The sequence below is a fragment of the Hipposideros armiger genome, unplaced genomic scaffold, assembly GCF_001890085.2.
Source record: "Hipposideros armiger isolate ML-2016 unplaced genomic scaffold, ASM189008v1 scaffold_101, whole genome shotgun sequence".
Taxonomy (NCBI): domain Eukaryota; kingdom Metazoa; phylum Chordata; class Mammalia; order Chiroptera; family Hipposideridae; genus Hipposideros; species Hipposideros armiger.
This window is the reverse complement of record NW_017731451.1, coordinates 2,601,159-2,619,070: the sequence shown is the minus strand read 5'-3', so window position 1 is coordinate 2,619,070 and position 17,912 is coordinate 2,601,159. Positions and strand designations below refer to the sequence as shown.

General features: G+C 43.8%; 1 long non-coding RNA gene across 1 annotated transcript; it reads right to left on the bottom strand.

Moving 5' to 3' along the window:
• Positions 1-2,924: 2,924 nt before the first annotated feature.
• LOC109384746 (uncharacterized) lies at positions 2,925-16,936 on the bottom strand. The gene is made up of 3 exons (XR_002124480.1): positions 16,724-16,936; positions 15,460-15,582; positions 2,925-3,059 (listed from the first exon to the last, which is right to left on the bottom strand). It is a non-coding gene; the product is annotated as an uncharacterized LOC109384746 (long non-coding RNA).
• Between the last annotated feature and the right edge of the window lie 976 nt (positions 16,937-17,912).

Sequence of the window (17,912 nt, the reverse complement as noted above, 5' to 3'; positions counted from 1 at the left end):
TGTAGTCAGCCATGGCAAAACTGTGAAATAGGCAAAGTTTGTCATTGGGATTTTTCTATTATCCCTTGCTGGGTCTTCATTTCAACTGTCCCCTTTTTTAGCTACAAGATACCTTCTACTCTCTAGGTGCCAGGAAACCAAGACAAGCTATCTTACACTAAAGTGTCATTGGCTTCTTGTGAGTTCTACCCCAAGGACATTTGCATTCCATATCGCTCTGGATCCAATCAAGAGAGAGAATCTACACAGTAATTTGGACAAGGAATGTATAATACAAAGAATTATTAACTATAACAGGGGGTTACATAACAAAGACTGAGAAATAAAGAGAGCTCTAAAGAATGCAGGAATGGCAGATAAGGAACAACAGGTACCCTTAGGGCTGAGATAGAATGCCCAAGGAACAGCCCTCCCGCGCTGAGAGTCAGACCTTGTTGAAGGGGCACAGCTAAGGCTTACAGGATGGCAAAGGAGATTCTGGGATGCTGCACTGGTGGAACTTGCTGGAAATCTGCTTTCCAAGGTGTCAGAAAAAGCTAATCCTAGTGAGATATTTCACCAGAGGTACTCTACTATAAAACCCCCTGAGGTGTGGAAGTGGCAGGGAAGCTACTGGACATTGGGTGCTGCTGGTGGCCACCATGCATTATAGGAACCAGGCACTAGAGAAGCCATCGGAGCTATAGGAGCCTGGTAGCCTTCAGGAGTCTGCCAAGCAAGCATAAGGGAACCAGGACAGAAAACCCCTCCCTCTTGCAGTGTCTCTCCAGCATCCTCTATTGACAAAGCTTAACATTGTGCCAGATGCAAAAGGAAAAATATTTAAAGGATATACGTCTATTTTTGAAGAGCAGGCAATGAAGGGTGAATTTGGAGCCAAGAAGCGATTCATTGATAACTGGCACACATTTTAAAAGAGAAAGAAAAAAAAAATCAAGGTATTGTTGAATCCAGTGGGATTTTCTAGTAGTAAAGTTCCAGAATAGGTAGACTAGAGAAGGTGTGCTGGAGCAGGAGAGCTTTCTAATGGTTCGGAGATCTCACTATGTAGTTGACATAAATGTATATCTGGATTGAAAGAGATTATTATATATTGCTGCTAGGTAGGACAAGAATGCTATCAGGTCTTGAACTCTTAGTTCAGGTTCACCTCCATTACTAGATGTGGCTGGAACTGGCTAGAGTCCCAGTAATTCTATTTCTTCTTTCAAGTACATGAGGAGAAACATTTCTCAGACTTCTTGCTTCTAGGTGAAACACGTAATGAGTTTTGGTCAATGGAATGTGAGAAGAAATAATAAATGCTACTTCCAGATCTGGCCCCTAAAATGTTCCTTTAGTCCATCAGTTCGCTGTCCCTTCATTGATGTCCAGATGAAGGCAGAAGATCCAGTAGAGGGCCCCACAGAAGTTTTAGGGGATGGTGGTGTCATAAGATGAAATGGGTCTGAGTTATAGCTCAGGGGAGAGATACTCAGGAGAGCTGCTCAACCCACATTAGACTAGAATGTGACTAAATTGTGTGAAACCTCTGAGACTTCTGGGATTTTTGTTACTGCAGCTAGTGTTAATTTCCCTAACGAATACACTGGGCAAATTGGAGGCTTAGGACAGCCTCAGTCTTAAACTTAAATAGAAGAGAGACAGTACCCATCATTCCTTTTGTTTGAGCTTATCAAAATGAAGAAGCTGGAGCACATAGTCTCTTCCGGTCTATGTCTCATAAGTGTGGGATATCAGAATCCCAAAGTAATTTCCCATGATCCACCGTGGAGGGCAAAGCATGGCAACTAGGTTTCTTTGCTGAACTGAACAAAGACTCCCTGAAGGTAAACATCGGGGCACGTTTTTTCCTCACTTCTGGGAGTTAGTTGTTGGTGCAAACAACAAAGTTAGTTGTTGACATGAAGGCCCACATTTGGCCACAGGGCACAGAGAACTTGGTGCAGGAAGGGGGAACTTTCCTGCCAAAGCTCAGACTCAGCTGCGTCACTCCTTAAACCACACTGTGTGCCCCTGGAAGAGGCTCAAGGTCTGGGCTCTATTCTTCTTTCCATTATTTACTGAAGCGCAGAAGCGGATTTGGTCCCCTCTACAAATATTGAAAAAATGCATTCACACACACACACTCACACTTTTTTCTCCTTCGTTTTTTTCCTTCCAATATGCACAGACTCTTTGGGGGTGTATGTCAGTTAAAAAAGAAGAATATTACACATGGGTTTTCTGCCATCCGTAAAAATAAGTGAGATCTACTTCCGCGGCCTCTTCTATTTTCTAGCTGTCAGGCTTCAAAGACACCCGGGAAACACCTGTCACCTCAGCCTCGGGGATGCCTCACCCCAGACCTCTGTGATAACACAGCCCTCCGGAGAACTGCTCTGACCCTCAGGTGGTGTCTTTATGTGATGCCGGCGGGGCCGGCACAAATCTCCGGAAGGTCTGCCTCCTGTGATAGGACACCTTGTGAGGGAATTGCTTTTGGCAGCATGGCACCGTACAAAGTTCATGTAGGATGGATGTAAATTTGGGTCTGGAGGGAGCACAGTGTCCTGTGGCGACAGGCAGGGAAGCTGGTGTGCTTTAAGGCTCAGTCGCCCCTTTATTGGACCGCAAATTGTCAGCTGGAGGCCTTAGTAGCATAACAGATCACAGGCTGAGGGTCTGTGGAAGGTCCACCGGACTGAACTGGCCAGGCATGCACATGCAAAGTCAGAATGGCCTTTTGTACTGTGAGCTTTGCTTGGGGTAGGAAATCAGTTACACGGAAACAGCACCCTCTAACCCGAGATACCTTTGTGGAGATTATGATGAACTCTAGAGAAATCAAAGAATTAGAAAGACAGGATGGGAGGCAACAGTTTAATTCTCTGACATGTAGTTACTTTAGAATTCTGGTTCAGGACAGAGAATCTCCAAAAGAACTCACCGAACCAAACACTGAAATCCGTATCAGCCTCCCAGGTTTGCTGCAGGGTCCACATTTCCAGCTTTGTCTTTGATGCTGTAGGGTTGCATGGGGATCCTGGAGCCTAGAGAGCTGAGAGCTTTTCACACTCCTGTGGATGAAAAGGAGCCACATACTAAACCTGACAAACTCATGGAAGGCCAGCATGGAAGGCCCCACAAACTCAGAGACCAAAAGTAACCACATAGGAAGGTCTGAACATAAAAATTCCTAAGTAACAGCAAGTCATGGCTGGTAGTCACATCCTTGGCCTGTAGCTTCCTTAACGAAGGTCCATCTTTACTTTAAGTGAGTCTGTCTATTGTCATTTTGCATCTAAGATAACCCTTGGAATGTCAGAACCTTTTTCCGAACCCCTCAGGGCACAACCCACTGCACCAGAGGCCACAGAACTTCTCATTGTTATCTTGTTCCTCCAATACCATCTCTATATGCTGTAAAATGTTAATTATTAACTATTTTGTATGCACCAATGTAAAAAAAGTATGTATCTCTCCATTTTACTTTTTATTCAATCCCAGAGATTTCCCCCCTTTGCTTTCTCCTACTTCCTTAATCTACCACCAATGAAGTTCATGTCATCCCCTCACGTCTCCTCCTTTGTCTAATGCATAAAATAAGCTGCAAATCTGCCATTCCCCAGAGTGTTTTCTTAATCTGTTGAGATTTTTCTTCCTGGTAATTGTGGTCAGTTTGTCTGAAATACACTCACTAAAGTTCTCTACAGGTTTGGATGTTTCTTACGTCCATACACCTAAGCCCCAGACCACATGAGCCCTGGCCGACTGACTCATGGCAGCTGCTAGGCTGCCCAAGATGTTACAAATCATTGTTCTTCAAAAAAAAGGTGGATGTTGGGCTTGGAAGGTGAAGGGGAGGCCAAGGGTGGGGCAGATATTGGAGGAAGGGCGTGTCACCCTTAAAAAATGTGAAGTATGGGTTAGGCCTAGAACATCACCGATGCCGGCGCAGCAGAGGCAGCTTTGGAGCCGGATGGGGCCACAGAGGACGCTGAGCCCAGCTGTGGGCCACAAACTCTCTTTGGTGAAGACCTGAAACACTAATGGACCTGTGGCCCCTTCAATCCCAAAAAAGGAGTTGGAGAGGAGGCTAAGTGCCTCAAGGAGGGGTTTATGATGGAGAAAGGCTTTCACACAAACGGAGCCTGCACTAGAGGGGGCATCGCCGTGCAGAGATTAGGAGAGCAGTTCCAGCACCGGGCAGGCTGCACTCAGTTCCTGACTCCCCCCCTGCTTATGGGAGTGTGACCTTGGGCACGTCATTTAGCACCTTGTTCTCTCAACTGTGAAATGGGGATAACAGCCTAACTACATGTAAACTGTTTAGACGAGAAGATGCCATGTCAGGGGCTAATTTAGGAGTAGTAGTCATTGTAAGCACCTGTAGGGGAAGAAAAGGAGATGGAAGTCCCTCTCCTCCCCCAGGGGGCCATCTCATGCTTCATGAACACACACACTCTATTGGTGGACACTGAGGGCCGGGCACATAGAAACCAACGCAGAATCAGAACTTCCTCAGATTCCTCCCTTGTATTTAGGCAATGTGGGGTGGGGGAAAGACCTTTGGGTGGGGAGTCAAGGGGTCTGGGTTTCCCTCTCAGCCCTGTCACAGGAGTCATAGGCCATCTACCCAATCTTCCAGGCTTTCATTTATTCATAGGGGCCTACAGCTGCTGGATGGGGCCTTGCAATTAATCGAGTCCATATTCTTAATGTTGACAACAGCAGTGACAACTGCTACTATCAGCATTTTTTGAGAGCTTCCTGTATCAGACACTGTTCTTAGTGCTTTATGTGAATTAGCTTCTGTTCTTCTGAGATAGTTACTACTTTTATACCCATTTTAGAGATGGGAAAACTGAGGAAGAGAGGTTAAAGGACGTATTTTATATACATTATCTCATTATCAAATGAATATACAGGAGGTAGATATTATTTCTATGTACAGATGAGAAACTGAGGCTCAGAGAAGTTTAACATTCCATCTGCCCCCCCAAAAGAGAGCAGACTTCAAGTCATTAAAAAGTCTCTTTTATATGAGCAGTCTTTCTCAATGATTTTATTTTGTATTGAGGAATAACTTACATTCAGTAATGTGCTCTAGTCTTAAGTGTACAGCTCAGTGGAATTTTACTTATGTATACACCAGTGTAACCACCAATTCAATCAAGATTCAGAATGTTTTCTTCACTTCAGAAGATTCCGCTGTGCCCTCTCCTAGTTAATATTCCCCAACTCTAAGATAATCATTAGGCTAACTTCTATCACCATTGATTAGTTCAGTTTGCTTTTGAACTTCATAAATGGAATTATACAGAATGTACTCTCTTGTGTCTGGTTCCTTTCACTCAACATTATAATTTTGAGATTTTATCCATGTATCAATAGTTTGTTCTTTTCTATTGCTGTGTAGTATAGTCCACTGTATGAATTTATCCACAATCCACTGACCCAATCTGTTGATCAATATTTGGATTGTTTCCAGTTTGGGGCTATTATGAATCAAGTTGCTTACAATGAATATTCATGTACAAGTCTTTTTGTAGGTGTATGCACTAATTTCTCTTGGATATATACCTAAGAGTGGAATTGCTGGGACATAGGGGAGTAGGCATATGCTTAACTTTACTGCCAATTTTCCAAAGTGGTGGAATAAATTTACACTCACCAGCAATGAATGACCTTTTAGTTGCTCTGCATCCAACGTTGGCATTGTCAGTCCTTTTACTCTTGGCTGTTCAGTGCTATACCACTGTGATTTTAATTTGTACTTCCTTGATGAGTATCTTTTCCTATGTTTATTGGCCATCTGGATATCCTCTTCTGTGAAGGGCCTGTTCAGGTCTTTTGCCCATTTTTAAATGAATTGTCTTTTTCTTATAGATTTGTAGTTCTTTATATATGCTGGCTATGAGCACTTTGTAAGAAATATGTATTACAAATACCTTCTCCAAGTCTGTGACTTGCCTATTCACATGATTAATGGTGTTTTTGATGAACATAAGTTCTTATTTTTAATAAGTGTCAGTTTTTTATGCTTTAATAGTTGAAATCTTTTGAAGAAATCTCTGCATATTCCAAGGTCATGAAGATATTCTATTTTCCTCTAGAGGCCTATTGTTTTATCTTTCATATTGAGGAATATGATCCACCCTTGAACGAATTTTTATATATTGCGTAGGTGTGAAAGTTCATTTATTTTCTCATGGATTTGCAAATGATTTGGTACCATTACATTGAAAAGACCATTCTGTTCATGTTAGATTGCAATGGTGCCTTGTTGCAAATCAAATGACTGTATATATATATATACATATACACACACATACACACACACATACACACACACACACACACACACACATATATATATGGGTCTATTTTGGGAGTCTCTATTCTGTTCCATTGGTCCATTGTTTATCCTTTCCCCCAAACCCTTCTCTTTTATAGTTTTATAGTTAAGTCTTCAAATCTGGTAGTATAAATTCTCCAACTTTGTTATTCTTAGTCAAAATGGTTTTGTTAATTCTAAGTCCCTTTTATTTCCTTATAAATTTAGAGTTTTGTTGTCAATGTCCGTAAAAGTTTCTCCTGAGATTTTGATTGGGGTAGCCTTGACTCTATAGGTCAGTGTAGAGGGCACTGACATCTTAATAGTATTAAGTTTTCTAATACATGAAAATGGACTATCTGTCCTCGATTGCTTGAATAACAATAATTTGAATAAAACTTTAGTATCTTCAAATGGTTAAGAGCAGAATTACCTTATGATCCAGTAATTCCATTCCTAGGTATATACCTAAGAGAATTGAAAATATATGTCCACATAAAAACTTGTACATAAATATTCACAGTAGCATTATTCACAATAGGCAAAAAATAGAAATAATTCAAATGTTCACCAACTGATGAATGGATAAATAAAATGTGGTATATCCATACAATGGGATATTATTTGGCAATTAAAAAAAAGTATCAATAAATGCTATAGCAGGAATGAACCTTGAAAATACTATGCTAAGTAAAAGAAGCCAGTCCCAAATGACCACGTACAGTATGATTTAATTTAAACAAAGTGTCCAGAATAGGCAAATATATAGAGACAGAACATAGTTAGTGGTTGCCTTTGGCAGAGGGAATGGGAGAGTGACTGCTAATCGGTGTGGAGTTTCTTTTGGGGTAATAAAAATGTTCTAAAATTGATTGTGGTGATGGTTATACAACTCTGTGAATCCACAAAAAGCTATTAAATTGTACGCTTTATTTACCTTTCAATTACAGTTGACACACATAATTATATTAGTTTCAGGTGTACAACATAGTGATTAGACATGTATATGTCTAATCTAACTAAGGAAGTGATCACCCCAATAAGTCTAGTACCCACCTGACACTATACACAGTTATTACAATATTATTGACTATATTCCATATGCTGTACTTTACATCCCTGTGACTATTTTCATAACTGCCAATTTGCAAATTGTACACTTTAAATGAGGGAATTGTATGGTATGTGAATTATGTCTCAATAGAAGTTTAAAACAATTTTTTTAAAAGTTATTGTGTCCACAATCTATTGTTACGGGTTTAGATACATTCTAACACACATTATGTTTTGTCATATTCTGAGGTACTTGAGGTTAGGGCTTCAACATATGAATATTTGACACTTGTGTCATCAAAAATAAAAAGAACTATGTATTTATAAATTTAGATTTCTGGGTCTTGCCCCAGGATCAGAAGCGTCCAGGAATCTGCACGTAACTAAAATTTGAGACCCTGTTCTCTCATTTGCCTGAGCGAGCAGTGAGCTCAAGTCCACAAGGAGGCAGCCAGCCAGGATAAGAGCTGACAACTTGACCATCCAGGGCCAAAAACAAACTGCAGGATTTCCCCTGTGAGCTGTGGGTACAGGCAACTTTGCCTGATGGTTTTCAGTTTGAAGGAAACCAAATGGGGCATGAAAGCTCTAGAGTCCTTCAGCTTCTGGAGAAAGTGCTTCTCCATCCCACCCTGGTCCCACCCCAACCTCACAGGGAGCATATTTGAATCTCTGAAGGGTAAGGGGATGCACTTGAGAGAGTTACATTTATCAAAAGAGGGCATAAGATGGGAGGTAGGGCATCCCAGGGACAGGGCACTGGAGGTCATTCTATGTGGGGAGACCCTCATTATGGAAAGGAATAAAGGGTGTAGGAATAAAGCCGATGGGAGTTTTCAATGTATTTTTTTTTAACCAGTTTCAGCTATAAAACCAGGAGCTTGCCCTGAAAAACAGTCCCTTGTACCCTATAAGTCTGTCATCTTCTGGGACTCTGCTGGAGGTCAAGTTCATCCAATGTTGACAGGGCGGCACCTCCTTGAAGCGCTGGTGCTGAGGTCCGGGATGAACTCTGCCTTGTAGCCTCACGTCAAATGAAAGAAGAGATGCGAGCTGGGGCATCTCACCCCGGTACGATGGGAGTCTGCCTAGCCTGCTCCCCAAATCTCAGTCTAACTTCATGACTGCTCCTAGGAGACTGACCACAGGTCGCTTGTAGCAGGAACTTTCTTTCCCAGGGGTTAAGTCCGGTCAGGGCCGCCTGGCCTGGCCTGGTTAGCTTCTCTAAAAACTGAAGGCCCCTTGGCTGAGACTACCCCGTTCCCTGCCTGGAGGGGAGCACGCACAGCGGTGCCCTGGGGTGCTCTGGTCACCAGCCCTTTTGGTGTCCCTCCTCACCAGAAGGGCCAGACCAGGGCTTCCCAGATCAGAGTTGAGGCTGGGCCACTGGGGCTGAGGCAAGTGGGACTTAAAAGGAACCCAAAGAAGAGTGTCATGCAATTGTTTTGCTGCCACATGTTTCTAGAGGGAGGAAGATGAGAGGAGAAAAGGGCATACGTGCTCAGTGACAAATTCCTGGGCCTTCTGCCCAAGAAAGTCTGATTCAGCAAGCCTAGGGAGGGGCCCAGAAACCTGTATTTAAAAAGATTCTCTTATGTTCTGTACAGTAAGGTTTGGGAACTGTGGTTTTAGGTGACCCTGGTTGGAGTTGGTTCAGAAGTGTGGGAAGGGTCAGGGGCAGTGTGAGTAAATGGGCTTTGTTTTAGGTGTTGGGAGCCTCCCTCTCTTCCTGGGCTCAGGGGCAAAGGCTTGGCTTACCCCATGGCCTAGAACCCCAAACCGAACCCCCTCATCCAGGGGGAGCCTGGGGCATTCAGACATGGAGTGGATCAGGCTGCGAGTGTGCCAGGTACAGCAAGCCCAGGGCTGAGCCCCAGGTGGAAGGCCCAGGGGGAGCCTCCCAACCCAAAGCTGCAGGCAACGTTCTGATCCTCTGACAGCAAAAGTCTCACACATTTGCAAAACACAGCTATCATTTCAAGCACTGTCTGCTTTCTATTTTAGACATGGGTCCACAGGATCTTGAACATGAGTGGACATGTGTCCACATGCAATACAGCCACACCCTCTCCTGACACATTTGAAACTGGGTGTGCCTGGAACTCCAATGAAGGGCCCGGCTCTGCAGGTTCTACATCAACAAGGGAAGCTTCTTCTAAGTCTGGCCTTCCGGATTTACTAGCCAGTGTCAGCAGTAGGTGTGGGTGCTTTAATTGTAGACAACAGCAATCCTAACACAGTAAAGAGGTGACAGATTTTCCACCAGGCTAAAAGTTTCAGAAACTTTTCTATTATAGCACCAAATCCAGTGTTATGGTTTCAATCAAATCAGGAAATAAAAAATGTCTACAATTTATTTGGGTCCCTAAGACTCAGAACTCCTGGCCAAAAAATATGCCCTTTGATCATTATCCCTTTAATCAGGAGCATTCTCTAAATGCATTTCCATTTTAACAAACAATGTCTTATATTGGCATAAAACTCTTTTTTGAGGAAATTTAGAATGTATTTTAGGATACAAACTGTTGGATTGAATTTAGTGTAATATCTGAGTGCCTAATGTGTGTCAAGTTCCTACACTCAGTAAGCACAGAGGCAAGGAGGAAAACTCAAGGAGATGTGGGCAGTGAATGGCACGGAGAGACTAGAAGCCAAGTGCAGGGAGTTCTTAGGAGGGAGCTGTCACTAATGACTGAGGGGTAAGAGAGGGCTTCATGAAGAAAGAGATGTTTGAGTTGGACCTCAAAGGATGGATAGGCTGTTAAGAAGAGGAGGGAGGGCAAACGAACATTCCAGGCCAGGGGAAAAGGCTGGAGCACTGCAGAGCATGCTCGAGGAATTGTAGACAATTCAGTGTAGTCAGGATTTAGGGCAGGGGTGATGGTAGAAGCAAGGGGAGAGAAAAGTCTGGCAAAACAGTGGACCTGGGGCTGGCCGAGTGGCTCAGTTGGTTAAGAGTGCAAGCTCTAAGCAACAGGGTCACCAGTTCAATTCCCACATTGGCCAGTGAGCTGCGCCTGAGCTAAGCTGCTGCTAAGCTGCCAATAGGCGGCAGGATGGCTCAGCTGGTGAGAGCACGTGCTCCTAACAACAAGGTTGCCAGTTCGACTCCTGCATGGGATGTTGAACTGCGCCCCCCCAGCAACTAAGACTGAACACAGCACCTTGAGCTGAGCGTGGCCGACCGGCGGCCGGATGGCAACTGGAATTGGAGCTGAGCTAGCTGTTCCCGCCACAACTAAGACTGAAGGAAAACATCTTGGCTGGTCCCCTTCCCCAATTTCCCAACATTGTTCCCCTACCCCAATTCCCCAATAAAATCTTAAAAAAACAAAAACAAAAACAAACAAAAAAACAAAAAAACAGTGGATCTGGACTACAGGAGCCTAAACTACCTTGAATTAGCTCAAGTGACCAGATAGTGTACTGAAAGGGTTTGAGAAATCTCATGGACATGGTGCTCAGGAAATGTAGATGGGCCTCCAGATGCAGGGGTGTGGATAACAACAGTGGTTCTGAGCTATAATTCTCTCTCTCTGGTGGCCCATGATCTCCAACCACTGCTTCCCTCTGCAGATTGTGTCCGGTTTCCCTACGGGGCCAACTCTGGCCCTGACTCAACCTACACTGTAGGCCAAGAGTCTATTACCATAGCCTCTTGATTCTTGATTCCAGCTGAAGGGAGACAATTCTCTTAGCTAGTGGCCAATCAATGGATTGGTTCCTCTAGTTCAGGCATCATCAGCTATTGTGGCAGTGGGGAGAGTCACATGGTAAAAATATGTCCTTCAATAGAGAATGTAGGGTGTGGGTGTGGGAATTTAAAGAAAGGGGAAAGGGCTGGGCAGGCCCTCCAATCATGTCTTCTTCCACTAGTGGGGGTCAGTGGGAACCATCACATCTTTTGAAGAGAAGAACACAGTCAAAGCTGTGATTTTTTAGGCAACTCTCCACCATGTGAAGGAGAGACTGAAGATAAAGGGGAAATTGCCCATATGGACCAAACATCTAGCATGTACCAAGCATTGTGTTAAATGATGTATGAGTATTACTTTATTTAGTTTTCACAAGAGCCCATTTTACTTATGAGGAAACTGAGGCAAAGAGGCTTGGAGATATGAAGTAACTTACCCAAAGTCACACAGTTAGTAAGTGGTAGAATTGGGATTTGAACCTAAAATTGGTCCAGACTTGAAATCTATGCTTTTCCACCACACCAAGCAGGAAAACAGCCTTTCGTGGGTGTCCACAGGTGCCTCACGTGCTACGAGTCCACACCGAGTCTGCCACCTCCTGCCTATTTTCTGTGCCTCCTCCTTGGTCTTTTATCTGTTAATGCTGTCACTATCTACCCAGCCACCCAAGCCCAAATCTCTCTAAATCTCAGTTTCTTTCACTGTGAAAAAGAGACAATAACAATATCTCCCAAAGGTTGTTCTGAGACTTAAATGAGATGATTCTCATGAAGTGCCCAGAAGTGAGCCTGGAGCTTGGCGCATGGTATATGCAGACCTGACAGACAGGGTGATGACTACATGTGGGAGACAGCGGGAGTGTGACTCGGAGTTTTATTTGTCTAATGTATGAGCTGGCAAACTTTTTCTGTAAAAGGCCAGATAGTAAATATCTTCAGCTCTGTGGGTCATACAGCCTCTGTCATAACTACTCAATGTTGCCATTGTAGGGGAAAACCAGCAACAGAAAATAAGTAAGTGAATGGGCACAGCTGTGTTCCAAGAAAGCTTTTTATGCAAAAAAAGCAGGGGCCAATTTGGCCCTTGGCCTGCAGTTTGCTGTCTCCTGGTCTTTGTCCTTGCTCTATCCATGAGGGTGGGGCCATGAGTGCTTAGCTCATAGATTTTTCTCCAGGGTCTAGCACGATGCCTGGCACATAGTAGGTACTCTAGAGACACTTGTGAAAGGGATGATTAAATGAGAAAAGGCAAGTAAGCAGAACAAAGGAATGGCTGAGAAGGGACAGAGCTTTGGGGATCACCCAGGTATCAGTTGCAAGGTTCAGTGGAGGAAATTAAAACCACACAAGGGTTTTTAAGCAAGAGGCCATTTAATATACGGAATTACAAACTTGTTGGAAGGGCTGGAAGAGAGGGCTCTATGCTGGACTTTGGGAATGACTTTCAGAATGTGGCAGAGTTGATCTGCCAGGAGAGCTGCCACCTCTGCCACAATCAGGAAGGTGGAACTCGAGAAGCTGCCCCTGGAACTGTTGACCTCAAGAATCCCATAGCTGCAATACAAGGTTACAAGGTGGCCACAGGCTGGGAACAGCGTGCCACTGCTGCCGCCACCACATCTGCCAGTATGATGGGATGTGGAGCCTAGCCACTGCCACCACTGCTAATGACTCTCGACACCCAGGGAGCTGGAGACTGGACATCAGTGGCTCCAAGCCCTTGTTTTCCAGCACTCAACAGCCCAAAGCTGCAAGAAACTGGCTTCTGTCTTACTTCTCTGCCTTCCTAACTTTGTGCAACTCAGTCCAATTAGAACAGCCTAATTGATACTCATGATCCTAACGTATTTTTTAGCTTCCTCAGCTCTGCAGCATCGGAAGGTATCCAACAGAGACGTGGGCATGGATTCACACCACATTCAGCCCGACCTGTACCCTCTGGGGAACTGTTGCTGCAAAACAAATCATCCCAAACATTAGTGGCTGAAAACCAGTCATTTATTTTGCTCAGAAACTTGAGATTTGGGCAGGGCCTGATGGGGGCAGCTTGTCTCTGTTCCACAGGAGTCATCTGGGGTAGTTCAACTGGTGGCTTCACATAGGCTGTGCCATGTGAGGAAGCCCACGAACCACCTGGGAACCCAAGTGGAGAAGAACCAAAGCCCTCACCAATATCACCAAGAGCCCCAGCTGAGCTTCTGGGCAGAGGCCAGCATCAACTCGCCAGCTATGGGCATGAGTCACTGTGAAAGTGGGTCCGCCAGCCACAGGTGAGCTCCCCAGAGGATGCTGTGTGGAGCGGAGATGTCCCTCATGGGCTCTGCCCAAATCGGAGACTCGTGAGAAATAAATGACTGTTTCTGTATTTGCTGCTAAGTTTTGGGGTGGTTTATTTTGCAGCAAATCACCAGGACAGGCAGGCTGTGCTGAATGTGAAGGAGGGAGGGGAGCAGATGGGACAATCCATAAGAAATGAAGAAGCCAATCCCAGGGAGGGGTAATGGTTGACCAAAATATGAGCCAATTCCATACCAAACTCTCCCCCGCCAAAAAAAAAACAAAAACATTCAGACTAAGCAGCGTTCTAACTTTGATGCTTCCTGAAAATCCACCCAATGTGGTTTGGGCTATATCTTCCCAGCCAGCAGGCCAAATCTTGGGCTGAATAAAGAGCTCTTTACTCTTATAAGTACTGCAGCCTGGGGGTTCTTTGTCTCATCCAGAAACTGCCCCTCAGCAATTTGTGATCATGGCTGAAAGATTTTGATTTTGAAATTGCAAATTGTCATGAAAAGGCGAGACTGACCTACTGTGGCTCTGGTTTTTACACAGGCTTCCAGGATAGCTCAAGTGATTTCCAACTACAGGAATGCCACGTACAGTTGTGCTGGTTGTACACTGCACAATTCTGGGGGTGGGGGGGCACAATTCATGTCATCTTTTGGCATATTTATTACAATAGTTTTCTGGCAGCCAAGTGTCTTGAGGTAGGGTAGTTTTGTCTAATTGGCAAAAAAGGCAATTTATAGCTAGTGGCAGGAGGCATAGGGACAAAACTAGTATCTAATAAATCTTAGGCTAGTGTGTAGGGGTTGGTGGGAGAGAAGGAAGGAGTGGGGAAGGATATTAGGATTTGGGAAAGCTCCTTTGCCCAACCAAAATGGTCACCCATGAGATAAGAAGTGTTGAGATTTGGGGGTTCAAGTTTCAGCCTCTTGGGGCCCGTAGGGTATCGGGGAGGCAGAATTAGGCCAACAAGGAGAAGCAGACAGAATTAGCCACAGATTTGCCCTAAAAGGTCAAAATCTAAGCGCTGACTTTAGTAAAAGTATCGGGTTGTCGGAAAAGTCATGACGTATTTTTTCTATGTTTCTCATCACAAAAATGTGTCACGACTTTCCCGACAACCCAATAAATGATGGCCCTTTGTGGAGAGATCAGGATGAAGAGAATGAGTGAATATCTAAATAACAATTCTATGGTACCAGTGCGGATGAAGAGCAGGGGTGAGGAGAATGGGAGAAGGAGGAGAGGAAGGAAAAGGAACAGTGATTGACACAGAAGCGCACGGTTGAAGTGAAGGGGAATTCCACCCCACTTCTGATCCCTCTGGTTCTGAAAACCTACGTTAGTCATGAATAAATATCATAATTCATAGCAACAGCACCGCCCCTGAATGTCAAGGTGGAGGACATGATGGCTTTTTATTTCGGATACTATAGACTGCAAAATCTTTACAGTTGGAACAATGTTCTCCATTTTGCATTTGATTCCGAAACAGAATCCCCAGCCAAGCACAGCTTTTTGTTTTATCTATGTATCTTCCAAGGTCTCCTTCGGCAGCAAGCATGTTGCTTTTGTTCTTGGCTTGCTGTTTTAAGTATAACTTTGCTCCATTTCCATTTTCCCTACAATTCAAAATAAAGTACACATTTGAATTAGAGCAGAGAAATACTGAATGAAATGAAGCATTGCTTTCCCCATCTCAAACAGGGAGAGGTCATGATTAGTGATAGCTCTGACAGTGATTAATGCCTCGCGTTTTCACTTAGAGACCTCCAGGAACTCATAAACAAATATTTTCCGAAATTTGAAGGTGAGAGGAGGGGGTGAAGTGGCTCACACAGGATTGTCTGATTGCAGTCTGATTCCTCTTCCCCTTCCCAATTATCTCACAAATTATGCTTTGGTGAACAGTACTGGAGCTGTTCATATTTTCAATCAAACTAAAGTCCACTGAAGTAGGAAAATTATGCATTTTACATAAATTATTATTCCGTTTTTAACAGGGGTTTTCCATCACTTTGCTGTGCACAATGTAATATGGTTAATTTACCAGAAAGCATTGTTATTCATTCCCTAATTCTCTAGGCAACTGCTGCCACTTGCTCACCATTTCCTCTCTGCTCTCTGGGAATTGACAGACCTTCCAGCTCCATTTAAGGTGGCTTGGAGTAATCTCTAGAGGCTCCGCCTCCCTCCTGGTGTCTTCCAGGGCTCAGCCCTTGGGAGGAGTCTAAAAATGAAAGATTTCACATACCTGGATTTAGTTTATAAGTGGCTTTACATGGATCCTTTTCTAAACACACCCCAAAACCAAAAAGATTAAAATCTCTTGCTATTTAGTAATATTTCCCCATAGTATTACATGTAAGCTTTTCATTAAAAACACTATCTGATTATACCCATTTCCTTTCTCTTGCTTCCAATTAGCGACTCATTGATTATTACAAAGCAAGCACTTGATAATTAACCAAAGGCAAAAAAATCCAAAACAAAACAACCAGAATGCCTTGCAACTACTAGTAAATAAATACCTTTTTTCATGAGTTTACATAGTGCATGATGATTGAAGCAAATAGCCTAGTACATGGAAGGAGAGGAATGACAATGGGTTCATAAATGGGAGAAAAACTCCTACTAATCATCGTTAACAGAGGTAGTGAGGAGTTGTTACGGGCTTCCTTCCCAGCAATTCTTTCATTCTCATATTCTGTGAATATATTTCAAACTACATTCCAGCTGGGACATTGGAGCCAACAACCTGTCTAAAATCTTACTCTCTGTCCTTTTTCAGTATTGTCTATCTTCCAATTAGTATCCCACTAATCAGAATAAATGATGCAGCTATATACTTGTGTGTGTGTGTGTGTGTGTGTGTGTGTGTGTGTGTGTGTGTGTGTATAGGAGGGGGAGAGATAGATAGATAGATAGATGTTGATTTTCAGAGTTATCTTGGTGTGATTTGATTTTTCTTCATTTAGATGCATTTGCTGAGTATCTTCTATATTTAAAGCATGAGCTAGCCCCTAATGGGGGTTGAATATTGAAGGAAACACATCCAAAGGCAAAACCATTAAGCCTACCATTAAGCAGTACATAATCTACTTGTCCTTTAAGACTGAGTTTAGGCATCACCTCCTCCAGGAAGTCTCCCCTGCAATCCCCATTTTGGGCTGGACGGCACTCTTTTGCTACCACCTGTGCTTCCACCTTGTAGACCATCTCTTATAGGTCTCTATCCTCACTGGACTGGGAATATTAATTGTCTCTTTGACTTTCTAGTGCTAAGCCCAGGGTCTAGTTCCATAATGAGTATTCAAAAAATGTTTGGAGAACAAATGAATGTCCTTACACATATCCACAGTCATACCCACCGTAACCCCATCGCCTTGAACAGCCTTGGCAAAGGACTCCTCTCATGCCAGCTCTGGTTTCTTCCTCCTTGTCCACTGTCTCCATCCTGTCTATTCCCATTTGCTGCCATCTTGGACAAACAGGGTGACCTGGCCAGACCTGCACTTCTAGACAGTTCTGGATGGATTTCCTCTTTCCACCATCACACCTTCTTGTCTTCTGTCCCATTCTCAGTCAGGGGGATGTTCCTTGCTGGGTGAAAAAAGAGAATCAGATAAGACAATCCAAATCATTGGGGGTTAATGTTACCTCTCCCAACTACAGTATTTTTGCATTAGCAGTAATATTTCATGGACGGTGTCTTCATGCTATGCTTCTCTAGCAGGGCACAGGAAACCCCTGGTCATGCAGAGGCGTCCCCTCATGCAGGGACACTACAGACTATAGGCCAGTTAGCAATGCAGAGCCTAAAGGTCTGGGAAAATAATTTTCTATGAAGACAAAGATGAATATCTTAGGAATACAGTATCACATTTTCATAAAATTAGAAAGTTAGAATGAGATCTTGAAGGCCTCAGGTCCCAGAGGATCCAAGTATATTCCCACTGGTGTTGGGATGAGTTAGGGGGAAAGGTTTGGGAAACATGGTAATCTCTTCAGGCTATAAACTGGGTCTTCAAATCATGTGTTAAAGGCTGGTAAGCGAGCACACGTTCACAGCAGTCAGGGCTCGTGCCTTGGGCAGCTCACAGCAAAGCCAGGTGTTCTCAGCAGGTGTCTTAGGGAAGTGTGTCATTTGCAGGTCAACCATTCACCCTATCGGACAGCATCCTCCATCTAGCCATCAATCCATCCATCCTGCCTCTACCATCGGCTCATCAGTGCTCTAGGTGCAGGGAGAGCAAGTGAACAAGTTAGGCCGTTGGTTCTCAAGGAGCTCACAATCTGGCAGGGAAAACGCACAAAAAGAGGAGCCAGATTATTAAACAAATTATTAGAAGAGTCATAAGTATTCTGGGAAGGAGCATAGTATTCTGGCTGCTGGGGGAGCCATTGTTTGTCACAGATCACATTCTCTTTAGAAGAGCCCCTGCCACACTGGAAAAGCACCTATTCTTATTTTCAGTCCTCAGAATTAATTTTTAGAATAAAGGCATATCCCCCTAGCACTCATGGGATTTTGAATATTTTGCATGTTTGGAAAGAATG